The 13,003-nt window shown below is 35.7% G+C and overlaps 1 long non-coding RNA gene across 3 annotated transcripts; it reads left to right on the plus strand.

Annotated features, from left to right (window-relative positions):
* The first annotated feature begins 726 nt into the window (after positions 1 to 726).
* On the plus strand, positions 727 to 3,540 carry LOC122026209. 3 transcript variants are annotated; one of them, XR_006124065.1, is made up of 4 exons: positions 729 to 1,278; positions 1,372 to 1,479; positions 1,560 to 1,673; positions 2,141 to 3,540. It is a non-coding gene; the product is annotated as an uncharacterized LOC122026209 (long non-coding RNA). The 3 variants fall into 3 exon arrangements; XR_006124064.1 differs by lacking the exon at positions 2,141 to 3,540 and having other exon boundaries at positions 727 to 1,283; positions 1,560 to 1,835; XR_006124063.1 differs by lacking the exon at positions 2,141 to 3,540 and having other exon boundaries at positions 733 to 1,278; positions 1,560 to 1,835.
* The last annotated feature ends 9,463 nt before the right edge of the window (positions 3,541 to 13,003 follow it).

Here is a 13,003-nt window from a genome sequence, read left to right on the forward strand (position 1 = left end):
ATATTTTTCAAATACTGCTTATGAAAACACAGTAATGGAAACATACTTTTCAAACTGTAAAATACGACATCCAAATAATAATTAAATAATAAGGTTACTTAACGGATAATCTTATTGGATTTTTCATGAATTTTTATGGCAGGTTACACAATAGACTTTGGATTCGAAGCTTCGCTTTGGTATAGATTTTCACCCTCAAACTGATGGATAGGTTGAGCGCCCTATATAGATGTTGGAAGAGCTGATAATAGTGGATTTTGGATTTCAGATGTAGTTGATTTATCCACAGTTGGTTAGGTAATAGTATGGGTGTAGCGGAAGAGTGGTGAGCCCATAACCCACAGAGTCATTCCTCGAAGTTGGAGATTTGTTCATGATACTACGATAGAGTAGTATATGTGTATGATGCTTAGTTGTTACCCTTAGATAAGGATCCTTGGGTTGAGCAATAAATTTGGGGACCAAATTTTTGTTAGTGGGAGAGAATGTAAAATACGGCACCCAAATAATAATTAAATAATAAGGTTACATGATGAATAATCTTATTGGATTTTTCAAGAAATTTTTGGATTTTTTCGGAATTTAAACAGAGTTTGTATGACTCATTTTGATGAGATGGATCGGTAACGTTAGGTAAAAGCTTGTTTGAAACATCATTTAAGTGGGAGCTGATTAAAGAGAAAAGATGTTAATTAAAGCTAACATAAGGTTAGATTAATTAACCTAGATAAAACCTAGCTTTTCCCTTCTCCACTATGTTTTCCCCGATTCTTCTCCTCTCCAAAAACCTCTTCCTTCTTCCCGATCCAGCTGGTGCCCTTCCTCACGATCTCGTTGGCGCCAACCCATCGCCGGCCGAGCCTCCCTCCTCCCTCTTCCTCTCTAGGCAAGGAGTATTTCCCCTATTTCTCACGATTTTCTCTCGCCCGATCGCCGGCAGCTCACGAGATCACTGTCGACGAAGGCCTTCGCCTCACCTGGCTACTGGACTACCACGCTTCAAGTCGCTTCTCCTTCCTCCTCAGTGCCGATCCACCGCCACTCCTGTTGTTGTCATCGTCTCTGTTGTGGTCGACCTCGCCTAGTGCCGACGCCATCGCCAAATGATACTGGTGTATTCGATCTCCAGCGGTAGCGGCCACAAATCGATTCCATCGCCTTACGGAGATATAATGCTACCCTAGCCTGGATCAACGCTGCATTGCCCTCTTCCTCGCTCAATTGCTTGGTGGTCGGATGACCTAGTAATGGAGAGGGTTCTGTCGGTAATGTATTGAGGTGAGGTAATGCTTAGAAATTGATTAGCAGAGAGTGTTGCTCCATTATTTGTATCGGAATATAGAAATTTTGAGGTTTAGTTGGTTATCGTAGTTTTTGCCAGCGCTATTTGTCGACGATTCACATTTCAGTCCATCATTTCTGGAAGCTATTTTCTTCAGCCATGAGCCCACAAAGGAGGCTACGAATTTGGATTTTTGGGTGAGTCTTGTAGGTTTTGGATTAGCAGGATCTGTACCGTATTGAGATTGTATTCTTAATTGATTTGCCTATCTTCGTAGCTCCATCCAACACAGATTTGGAGAGATTTATAGCTTCAGCCAGCACTTCCGGCTATCCTGTTCTGGCAATGAACTTCTTCGGCAGTGAGTCGACAGAGGAGAAATCCAATTTGGGTAAGTTGTGCTAAGGTACATTATGAATTGGATTGCATTTTGTGATGGATTGGTTGAGTTGGATTGATGGGGTTAGGCTGATATAGCTTTGTATCAGTTTGGGACTTTAATATATTCTGTCTTGGTTAATTGGTAATTAATTGTGTTGGTTGGATTATCAAAGGTGATGGTTAGCTAATGATTATGTGGATGAATGATGCATGTTTAATCCATAATGTTTAGTTGTTGATGGAATTAAACATGATTGGATAAGTTGGATTGTTAGTTCATGTTTTGTTGGAGTTGAAGCATTTTAATAAGAAGGGTTAACTAAATGAATTGGACTAATTTATAAGAAGAGTAGCTGTGAAGGAAGTGTTGGATTATAAAATGGAATTAAAGTACAATGCCCTAATCAGATTAGGATTAGGTCTAACTATTTGGTCTATGATAAAACTTAGTTATACTGTATATCATGTGATTTGCAGGACGTTGATTCGAGACAAGCATCTCGACCTAGGATTTGTTTTGACACGAATTACTGATTAAGTCGGGTACTTCTTGCTTTATTTCTTTAGTATTTTGACCCTAGTGCATCAGCTTTATATTCAAATAGATACTGTGTTTATCTTGATTCCACTCTTATTTTTCCTGCGTTTGATACTTGCACTCAATCTTTGAGCTACTCGTTTCTATGTCGATACAGTCTTTCGTTGCTATCTATATGATATTTAGCATATATCATACACCAATTATAGATATTAGATACTGGATATTAGATATTGGGTATGGACACCTGATACCGTGTTTACTTGCTTTGACTGCTATTGATTCATGTTTCTTATTGAGCATGCTAGCTTCATGTAGCATACTTGATTTCTGTTTATATATATATGATGACTGCTACATTTTACGCATCATGCCATTGCATGCATGCCGGCAACCATATCTTCCTTGTGGTTGAGAGGGTCGTTGGCTAGGCCCGCACGCTCGGCCACTCATGGGTAGTGGCAGCTGGAGCGTGTCTCTTGTCTTGTCATGCCGCACTCGACCACTCATAGGTAGTGGCGATTGGGGTTGTGGGCAGGAGGGACCCCATTGCTATGTAGCTAGATAAGTACTATGCAAACTGTCTACTCGGTCACTTGAGAGTAGTGACGGCTGGAGTGTCGTACAGTTGTCATTGATCCGTCCTCTCGACCATACAGGGGTCATGGTGCAGAGAGGTGGGTGGGGTGACCATCCATGCATACGCTGTTGTTATTATACTTATGCTGTTGTTGCTAGTTTATGCTATTGTTGCTTACCTGTGCTGATATGCTTACATATGTTGAGATATACATCTGTTGTATGTGTTTAGACACTGTTTTACTTATTGGTATTATGTATATACCTCACAAGATACCCCTGTAGTTATGAGCAGTATTATAGCAAACCTTTGCTACTCCTGACCTTCTAGTACTAGTCAAGGATATGGTTTCAGGTATGGACATTTCTTATGATATCACTTTAGTACCTGCTATATTTCCTACGAGACTGTATGGCTTTGTATATCTAGTTCTTTACTATACTCATGCACTATCTGTCTATTACCCGCTGAGTCTTTATACTCACTATCCCGTAAATTGGTTATTTCACCAAGTAGTAGGTAAAGGATTTATGGAGTAGCCTGGAGGTCCTGTCCGCTAGTCCCACGTCAGATTCGAGGATGCTCTTATGATTTTGGTATTCCTTACGCTATTTATATTTGGTTTTGTACTTGTGTATTCTGCTATTTGGAGTATTGTTGGTGGTATCTTGTATTTGGTTTATTAATAGTGTGTCAAGACGAGTCGGCTCGCAGTTAGTTGTACTGTGGTTTTGTGTATGTTATTTCTGATTTTCGCTGTGTTATGTTTCAACCGTGTGGGCTGCTATTAAAACTGCGTGGTTGTGTTATTTTTGTTAGGATGTATACAAAAAGCCTAGCTTTTGGTATAAACATTTATCTAGAAATAAGAATCACATTGTTCAAATATCTACATTTACGATAAATGTAGTTGCTCAATTAATTTATATTGTAGATAACATGGTGTGTGGTGTCACACACAGAAGATCATGTTATCGGTTCCTTATAAATTATAAACAATAGCTCACGACCAAGATGGAAAGGAACAAACCATTGGAAGGTCATAGTGTAATTAGGTATTAGTTTATCTTAACTATATAATTACACTAGTACACTTAGAGTGTATTGAGTAGGACCATTTGAGGTCGTTCCTTTTATACTGACTTTATGAAGGAATAAAGACCTCAGTTTTTATGGAAGTGTGTGCTCTTAATCCTAATATAATAACAAGCACATATATTTGATATTTATTTCTTTAATTTATCAATGGGTGAGATTTAGTTCGATAAATCAATAAGCCCGATAAGTTGGGAAATGATATCACTTATAGTGTGTGTGTTGATTATAGAAGGAAACTGTCTAGTGATTTAGCTTGAGAATGCCCCAAGAGGAGCTCATAAGGATTGTCGTGTTAAACCCTGCAGGTGGACTTAGTCAGACATGACGATAAAATTGAGTGGTACTACTCTTGGAGCTAGATATTAATTAAGTGAGTTGTCGAGAACTTACTTTATTAGTGGACATTTGTTATCTTAAACACGGGAGACTAACACTCATAATAAGAAGGAGCCCAAATGTAATTTGGGATGCGATAGTTCAATAATAGTTCTCTAGTAGAATGAATTATTATTGATAAAATTAAGTTGTGTGTTAAGGCGAACACGGGATGCTTAATTTTATCGGAGACCAAACCAATTCCTCCTTCGGTCCCTATCGTAGCCTCTTAATTATAAATACCCACCTATATCCACCTTCTTACCCATCCCGTGACTTGGGAGACCAAGCCGAGTTTGGTTCGTGGGTGCTTGAGTAGGGCCTTCAGCTTGGTGTGGCTGGCCCAAATTAAAATAAAAGGATTTTTATTTTTAAAATTTTTCTTATGTGGATAACATGATTTAAAAGAGAGTTTAAAAATTTAAATCTGTCATTTTATAAGATTCTACAAAAGATTAAGAGAATAGCTAAATATCTTTCCTTATTTGTAGATTAAAAGGTTGATTTTAATTTTGGTAAAAACTTTCCTTTTAACCATGTTCATGATTTAAAAGTTTAAAAATTAATAATTCTCTTTTATTAGTTTCTACAAAAGATTAAGAAAAGATTTGATATCTTTCCTTATTTGTAGATTGAAAGGAGATTTTAATTTTTAGAGATAACTTTCCGGAAATTATCCACATGTTTAAAGAAATATTTAATTTATAAAATTTCCTTTTAACCAATCATGAAGGGATAAAAATTATTGGAGAAATTTTTTATAAATTTTCTAGAAGCAAATAAGGAAGTTTTAATTTGTGTTTAAATTTTTTTATTTGCTTGGAGATTTGGTTTGGCCGGCCATTATAATAATGAGAAGAAAAATTATTTTTAATTAAATAAATTTTTCCTTTTCATGGTAAAGGAATTAAGGAAGTTTTTATTAAAACTTCCTTATTTTCCAAGACTAAGGATTATAAAAGAGGAGGTAGAGGAGCCTTCATGAGTGAACAACCTCTATTCTTTTCCTCCCTTTCTTCCTTGGTTTTGGTGGCCGGCCCTATTTCTCTCCTCTCCTCTTGTTGGCCGAAACCTATCTTCTTGGTGGAGCTCTTGTTTGTGGCCGGATCAAGGAAGGAGAAGAAGAAGAGAAAGCAAGCCTCGTCTCTAGCATCCCTTGGAGCATTGATGGTGGTCGAAATTCTTCATCCTTGAAGAAATTTATTGTGGCCGAAATCTAGAAGAAAGAAGGAAGGTGGAAAGGTGGTTCTCATCTCGGAAAATCGTTGCCCACACAACGTCCGAGGTTAGAAGAGAAATACGGTAGAAGATCAAAAGGTCTTTGTCTTCAAAAGAAAGGTATAACTAGTAATGTTTTTACACACCATGCTAGTTTTATTTCTTTGTAAAAAATACTAAATACAAGAGGCATGTGATTCTAGTATTTCGAATTTGTTTTCGATGTTGTGTTCTTTTGTTTTTTCTTTTCCTTGTGATTTTGATTGTTCCTTTTGGTTGACCTAAAGTTATTTAAGGAAATTAAATATTAGCTTTCCTTAAAAGGCTTTGTCTAAGCGGTGGTGGTCATATGCCTCGCCATGCAGTCCTGGAAGCCAATTTTGGAAATTAATATTTAATGGAATTAATAACCTAGGTGATTTGGATCGAAAATGTTAAGTTACGCAGGATATCCAAGTCTAAACCTAAAAGAACAAATAAATTAAACTTTGGATCAAACGTGTTAAGTTCCGCAGGCGATCCAAGTTTAATTTAAAAGAACACATGGTAGATACGAAAAGGTTCAGACCTTTGTACAAAATTTTATACAGTGGAACCATTTGGCTTTCCGAGTAGCAACCAACAATTGGTATCAGAGCTAGGGCTTTGCCTCTGTGTATTTGGTATTAGTTTAATTATGCACATGTCGTACATATTTTGGCATGTTAATAGTATGATGTGCTAACTTTATGGATGCAGGATCCAACCATTATGGCTTATAGTTATTATGTGTGTGATTGGACCCTTGGACATGTCAAGGGCATTTTATTGTGTGTGCATGATTGTATTATAAAATACAGCAGGAGCTATATTTAGTTTTATTAGGATTTTATTTTTTGATCTAGTTACATGTACATTCCTTTTATGGAATATAGGATCAATGGATGTAAATTTTATTTTATATTCGATCTAGTTTACATGTACATTCCTTCGAGGAATATAGGATCGAAAAATGTAAAATTCTATTTATGTCGCGGATCGAATCTTGCAAGGCGTGGAACAAGGAGCAAGATGGATGCGACAACTAGACCCAGTGGCGGTGGCCAAAGATGGCAGCAGCTAGGATTGGCGACACACGAAGGACAGCAATAGATAAAAGCCATAATAGTTGAAAATTAGTTTTTCTATTTATTGCTTTTTATGCTGTGTTGTGTGTGCTTGTTAGTATGCATGCTAAGTAGGCTAGCATAGTCAAAATTCGTCACTTTAAATAACTAAGTGGGAGAGAGATTTATTTTAAATAAATTCCACGGTCTCCATTACTGGTTTATAAGTGATGCAACAAGCTTGCGCGTTGGCTCTGAGTGCCTTCCTTCATATCGGATGAGCTTGTTTGCGGATTACTAGCTTAAACTTCCATTTTAGATGACTATAGGAAGTTAATTAAGAGCGTGTGATCTTCCCCATCGGAAGGGACACAATCTTATTAATAGACTTAGTGTCAAGTAATGGTATACACTTAGGCACGTCTAATAGTATCCTCCCCATCGGAGTCACTGCTATTATTTGTGTGACCGAAGAAAATCAACTATTAATTTGTCAAATAAATAGGTTGACAAGACAATTAAATTAAAAACTCCTCTTACAAATGTTTGATTTTGTATACGTCCACACTATCGTGGCATACAAAATTCACGGTGTTTGAGGTAATTTTTATTTTGTCATAAAGACTTATTGACAAGATAATTAATGGGTAAAACCCTCCTCTTACAAATGTTTAAATTTTGTATACGACTACACTATCGTGACATGTAAAATTCATGGTGTTTGAGGTGTTGGTGAATTTAAATAATATTGTTTGAGAAATCAATGTTATTTTAAATTCAAAAGGTTTTGACCAAATATTTGATCAAAGACAGATCAACTATTAATTTTATTCGTCATAAAGTAAAGTTGACGAGATAATAAAATTAATGGATAAAATCTTTTTTTGATTTTGTATACGTCCACACTATCGTGGCATATAAAATTCATAGAGATTTTAAAGAATTGATCTTGACCAAATATTTTTGTGATTAAAAATGTTTGTCAATTCCCTAGAAAAGACTTAGTAGTCCCAATTGTAATGATTGGAAATAGGATTTGGACATTAAGGTAGACTGTCTTCTTAGAACTAAGAACAATATAAGTGTATTTAATTCATTAGTTGAAACATGTTTAGTGGTGTTATCTACCAGAACCTAGAGTGTAGATACAGATGTCATTAATCATGTCCGCAATTCATTGCAGGGTTCTAGGAAATCCGACAACTAAATGAAAATAAAAACACCATCCACATGGGCACTGCTGCAAAAGTAGCAGCTATTGCAGTGGGAGAGGTTTATTCTCTAATAGGAATAAAATATGGATTATTAGAAATTGTCTTTACATACTAAGTTTAGAAAGAACCTGATTTCAGTTTCTAAACTATTATAGAATAAATATTGTGTCTATTTTGATAACAAAGTTATTATCAAGAAAAATAGGGAAGTTATCTATTCTGGTATGTTGATTGACAATTTATAATCCAATAACTCCTACGATGCAACAAATGAAAATTAATAACACATCTTCTAACTTTAAGAGAAAGCAACCTTCGGAAATGAACTAATTATATCTTTGGCATCTAAGGCTAGGTTATATTAACTTGAGTAGGATTCATTGGTAGCTGATGAACTTTTGGGTTCATTAGTAGTGGAAATCTTTCCAACCTGCGAGTCTTATTTGGAAGGAAAAATAACCAAGAAGCTTTTAAGTCTAAGGGGTATGGAGTCAAAGATATATTGGAATTGGTTCATTCTGATTTGTGTGATCTTATGACTATCCAGACAAGAGGTAGTATCGAATATTTCATCTAAACAACTATTCAAGATACAAATACATTTACTTAATGTGTCGTAAGACTAAGTACTTTGATTAGTTCAAAGAGTACAAGGCTAATGCGGAGAAACGTTAAAGTAAAAGTATCAAGTCACTATGGTAAGATCGTAGTGGCAAGCACCTCTTGAGATAATTTAGGAGTTACTTATCAAAAGTAGGGATTCACTCCCAACTAACTGCACCTGGTACACCCCAACAGAATGGTGTAGTAGAAAGAAGGTATATGACTCTTATGGAAATAATTAGATTGATGATGAGTTATTCAGACAATTACCAAGTTCGTTTTAAGGATATACTCTGAAAAAGAAAGTGAACATAGTACCTTCCAAAGTCAGAACTCTCTACTCATATAGAATTGCTGAATAGGCGTAAGCCTATTTTGAAGCATATTCGGATTCGGGTAGTCCAACACATATGCTGAAGAGAGACAATGATAAGTTGGATAGGAATTCACTTGTTTATGGGTTATCCTAGAGAAACGAAAGTAGGTTTATAGTCTTAAAAATCAGAAGATCATTGTTAGCATCAATGACTGATTTTTAGAAGAGGACTATTTAATGAATCACAAGTCCATAAGTAAATTTGTTCTTAATAAAGGACACGTCTAATCTAGTACCAACTGTACAAGATGAAATATCACAAGAAACTGCAACACGTATCATAATTGATACACAATTATAGACAGTGCCTAATCGTAGTGGGAGGGTTGTCAAACAACCTAAAAGATTCATGTTTTGGGAGTCTTTTGGACTTGATCCCAAATGAACATGAGCCTGATCCCGGACATATGATGAAGTACTCCAAGATAAAGATGCAGCATCTTGGCAAAGAACAATAAATACAGAATTAGAATATATGTATTCTAATAAAATCTGGAAGCTTGTAGAACCACCAGATGGTGTAAAAGCCATTCGGTGAAAATAAGTCTACAATAGGAAAAGATGGATAGACATGAAGGTAGAAACTTTCAAAGCAAGGCTTGATGAAAAAGGAAACTTTTTCACTGGTAGCCATGCTTAAGTCTATCCGGATTCTTTTATCTCTTTGGCAAGTGGATGTCAAGACAGCATTCCTTAAATGGAAGTCTTGAAGAAAGCATCCATATAAACCAACCAGAAGGGTTCATTGCAAAGGGCAAAGAGCATCTTGTGTGCAAGCTCAATCAGTCTATGAACTGAGGCAAAACTTCAAGGTCTTGGAACATCCAGTTTATCAAAGTAATCCAGACCTATGAATTTATTTAGTAACCAGATATGTCTTGTGTATACAAAGAGTGTGATGGAAATGTGGTGGTATTTCTTGTACTATACGTAGATAACATTTTTGGTAGCTGGAAATAATATCAAAGTGTTATTAGAAGTAAGGGTATGGTTGTCCAAACAATTCGATATGAAGGACTTGGGAGAATGAATATATTCTTGGGATCAAAGTAATAAGGGATCGCAAGAAAAGAATATTTTAATTATCCCAAGCTTCATATATCGAAAAAAAAATCCTTGCTCATTTTAAGCATGCAAAACTCCAAGAAAGGTTTCTTACCTTTTTAGCATGGAGTAACTTTATCTAAAGAAATATCTCCGTAGACATCAAAGGAGATAAAGGACATGAAGGCAGTTCCTTATGCTTCGGTTGTGGGAAGCCTAATGTATGCAATGTTGTGTACGAGACTGGATATCTATTTTGTCATGGGCATAGTTAGTAGATATCAAAGCAACTCTGGACAAGGACATTGATCTGCGGTAAAACATATATTGAAGTACCTTAGAGGCACTAGAGATTATATGCTAGCTTATAAGGCAGATAATTTGTTCCCTGTGGGTTGCATGGATTTTAACATCCAATCGGAAAGGGACAATAGTAAGTCAACCTCGGGGTTTTGTGTTTACTTTAGGAGGTAAAGTCATAATTATGGAAGAGTGATAAGCATAGGTGTTTTTCTGGACTCCACCATAGAAGCTTAGTATATGGCAAGCCTCTGAGGTAGTCATAAAAGCTGAATGACTCAATAACCTCAAGATAGACTTAGATATGATTTCTGGTTTGTCCAAAGATTATTACAATTTATTGTAATAATATTGGTGCAGTAGCAAACTCGAAGAAACCATAAGTCTATAAGGCAAGTAAACACAATAGAGCGCAAGTACCACCCAATACGAGAAATCATATAAACGAGCAGAAGTTGTTGCCGCCTAGATTGCATCAGATGATGACCTATAGATCCTTTCACTAAGGTCCTTAAGGCAAGAGCTTTTGATGGGCATGTTGAAGGGTTGGAAATCAGATGTATGGTAGCAGATATAGCAGCTTAGTCTTTTAGTATAAGTGGGAGATTGTTAGGATGTATACTAAAAGCCTAGCTTTTGGTATAAATATTTATCTAGAAATAAGAATCACATTGGTCAAATGTCTACATTTACTATAAATGTAGTTGCTCAATTAATTTATATTGTAGATAACATGGTGTGTGGTGTCACACACAGAAGATCATGTTATCGGTTCCTTATAAATTATAAACAGTAGCTCACGACCAAGATGGAAAGGAACAAACCATTGGAAGGTCATAGTGTAATTAGGTATTAGTTTATCTTAACTATATAATTACACTAGTACACTTAGAGTGTATTGAGTAGGACCATTTGAGGTCGTTCCTTTTATACTGACTTTATGAAGGAACAAAGACCTCAGTTTTTATGGAAGTGTGTGCTATTAATCCTAATATAATAACAAGCACATATATTTGATATTTATTTCTTTAATTTATCAATGGGTGAGATTTAGTTCGATAAATCAATAAGCCCGATAAGTTGGGAAATGATATAACTTATAGTGGGTGTTATTGATTATAGAAGGAAACTGTGTCCTAGTGATCTAGGTTGAGAATGTCCCCAAGAGGAGCTCATAAGGATTGTCATGTTAAACCCTGCAGGTGGACTTAGTCCGACATGACGATGAAATTGAGTGGTACTACTCTTGGAGCTAGATATTAATTAAGTGAGTTGTCAGTAACTTACTTAATTAGTGGACATTTGTTATCTTAAACACAGTGAGACTAACACACTTATAATAAGAAGGAGCCCAAAATGTAATTTGGGATTGATGCGGTAGTTCAATAATAGTTCTCTAGTGGAATGAATTATTATTGATAAAATTAAGTTGTGTGTTCGGGGCGAACACGAGATGCTTAATTTTATCGGGAGACCAAAATCAATTCCTCTTCTCGGTCCCTATCGTAGCCTCTTAATTATAGAGTACTATACCCACCTATATCCACCTTCTTACCCATCCCATAGGGGTCGGCCAAGCTAGCTTGGAGACCAAGCTAGGGCCGACCAAAGTTTGGTTCATGGGTGCTTCAAGGTGGTCGGCCCTAGCTTGGGTTCAAGCTTGGTGTGGCTGGCCCAAATTAAAATAAAAGGATTTTTATTTTTAAAATTTTTCTTATGTGGATAACATGATTTAAAAGAGAGTTTAAAAATTTAAATCTTTCATTTTATAAGATTCTACAAAAGATTAAGAGAAGAGCTAAATCTCTTTCCTTATTTGTAGATTAAAAGGTTGATTTTAATTTTGGTAAAAACTTTCCTTTTAACCATGTTCATGATTTAAAAGTTTAAAAATTAATAATTCTCTTTTATTAGTTTCTACAAAAGATTAAGAAAAGATTTGATATCTTTCCTTATTTGTAGATTGAAAGGAGATTTTAATTTTTTAGAGATAACTTTCCGGAAATTATCCACATGTTTAAAGAAAGATTTAATTTATAAAATTTTCTTTTAACCAATCATGAAGGGATAAAAATTATTGGAGAAATTTTTTATAAAATTTCTGAAAGCAAATAAGGAAGTTTTAATTTGTGTTTAAATTTTTTTATTTGCTTGGAGATTTGGTTTGGCCGACCATTATAATAATGAGAAGAAAAATTATTTTTAATTAAATAAATTTTTCCTTTTCATGGTAAAGGAATTAAGGAAGTTTTTATTAAAACTTCCTTATTTGCCAAGACTAATGATTATAAAAGAGGAGGTAGAGGAGCCTTCATGAGTGAACAACCTCTATTCTTTTCCTCCCTTTCTTCCTTGGTTTTGGTGGCCGGCCCTATTTCTCTCCTCTCCTCTTGTTGGCCGAAACCTATCTTCTTGGTGGAGCTCTTGTTTGTGGCCGGATCAAGGAAGGAGAAGAAGAAGAGAAAGCAAGCCTCGTCTCTAGCATCCCTTGGAGCATTGATGGTGGTCGAAATTCTTCATCCTTGAAGAAATTTATTGTGGCCGAAATCTAGAAGAAAGAAGGAAGGTGGAAAGGTGGTTATCATCTCGGAAGATCGTTGCCCACACAACGTCCGAGGTTAGAAGAGGAATACAGTAGAAGATCAAGAGGTCTTTGTCTTCAAAAGAAAGGTATAACTAGTAATGTTTTTCCGCATCATGCTAGTTTTATTTCTTTGTAAAAAAATACCAAATACAAGAGGCATGCGATTCTAGTATTTCGAATTTGTTTTCGATGTTGTGTTCTTTTGTTTTTTCTTTTCCTTGTGATTTGATTGTTTATTTTGGTTGACCTAAAGTTATTTAAGGAAATTAAATATTAGCTTTCCTTAAAAGGCTTTGTCTAGGCGGTGGTGGTTGTTCCCATATCC

The sequence above is a fragment of the Zingiber officinale genome, chromosome 10A, assembly GCF_018446385.1.
Source record: "Zingiber officinale cultivar Zhangliang chromosome 10A, Zo_v1.1, whole genome shotgun sequence".
NCBI classification, from domain to species: Eukaryota; Viridiplantae; Streptophyta; class Magnoliopsida; order Zingiberales; family Zingiberaceae; genus Zingiber; species Zingiber officinale.